Below are 1,601 nucleotides of genomic sequence, written 5' to 3' on the forward strand. Positions count from 1 at the left end.
TATTTCAAAAGGCTTCCTAAGCAGTGTTTTTTCTTTATAAATTATAAATTCTATTTTTATCCGCTCTTCTTTATGAAGCAAATTCCATTGCTCTCTGGCTCATCAGTAACCGTTCTCCTTCAACCAGTTTAGACTAAACTAAACTAGAAAATAATCCTGCCACTTTATTCCATTGTTTATATAAACTTCTCATGGGAATTTCTCCACTGCCTCCCTCGATACCATTTCATTGTTATTTCCCTTCTCACGGATTATTTACTCGTCAGTCAGTTCACTTAATCAGATGATGTTCACTCAGGAATATTGAAAGCTCCATTTAAGATGTCCCCTTACCAATGTTTAAAGCTCCAGTTAATCGGCTGATGTCCATTCAGGAATACTGAAAGCTCTCAGTCTGTTGGTGTCCTTTAAGGAATGCTAAAAGTTCCATTTAATCAGGCATTGTCTTCTTAGGAATTCTGTAAACCCGTTAATTTGTTGACGTTCCCCAGGGAATAATAAAAGCTCCAATTCGTTAGACGATGTCCTTTCAGGAATATTGGAAGCTATTTTTATTAAGCTGATGCCCGCCCCTCAAGAAAACTGAAAGCGCAATTTAATCAGTTGATGGTCGCTCAAGAATGCTGAAAGCGCCATTTAATCAGTTGATGTCCCCTGAAGAATGCTGAAAACTTCATTTAATGAGTAGATATCCTCTCAAGAATACTGGAAACTCCATTTAATGAGTAGATATCCTCTCAAGAATGCTGAAAACTCCATTTAATGAGTAGATATATCTCAAGAATACTGAAAGCTCCATTTAATGAGTAGATATCCTCTCAAGAATACTGAAAACTCCTTTTAATGAGTAGATATCTTCTCAAGAATACTAAAAACTCCATTTAATGATTAGATATCCTCTCAAGAATACTGAAAACTCCATTTAATGAGTAGATATCCTCTCAAGAATACTGAAAACTCCTTTTAATGAGTAGATATCCTCTCAAGAATACTGAAAACTCCATTTAATGAGTAGATATCCTCTCAAGAATACTGAAAACTCCATTTAATGAGTAGATATCCTCTCAAGAATACTGAAATCTCCATTTAATGAGTAGATATCCTCTTAAAAATACTGAAAATTCCATTTAATCCGTTGATGTCCATCAAGAATATTGAAAACTATCTTAGCAGGTGATGTCTCCTCAGTAATAATGAAAGCTCCATTCAAGAATCTGATGTCCCCTTGGGAATGTTGAGAGCTCTGTTACTTCTCTATTCTATTTCAGAGGCTTATGTAAGAGGTCAATTCGTCTTTACAAAAGAAGAAAGAAGGAAATTATGCCACTCTTAAGTTTGTGCGTCATCATTTTCACGAAAATAGAGACTGAAAAGAAGTAGATGATGTAAACAAAACATCATAAATGTGCACTCGAAATGTCCGAGTCTTCTGCATATATCACCTGAATGTTAAGAGTGGAAAAATAGAATAACGAGTAATATTTCATGTTTTCAATTCTTATTTCCTGTTAAAGTAAACTTTCCTCAAACACATTTCCATGTAACCAGATCCAAAAACTGTCCATGTCAAATAGCACAAGCAAAGGCTTATAAATTCTCGT

The sequence above is a fragment of the Macrobrachium nipponense genome, chromosome 46, assembly GCF_015104395.2.
Source record: "Macrobrachium nipponense isolate FS-2020 chromosome 46, ASM1510439v2, whole genome shotgun sequence".
Lineage (NCBI taxonomy): Eukaryota > Metazoa > Arthropoda > Malacostraca > Decapoda > Palaemonidae > Macrobrachium > Macrobrachium nipponense.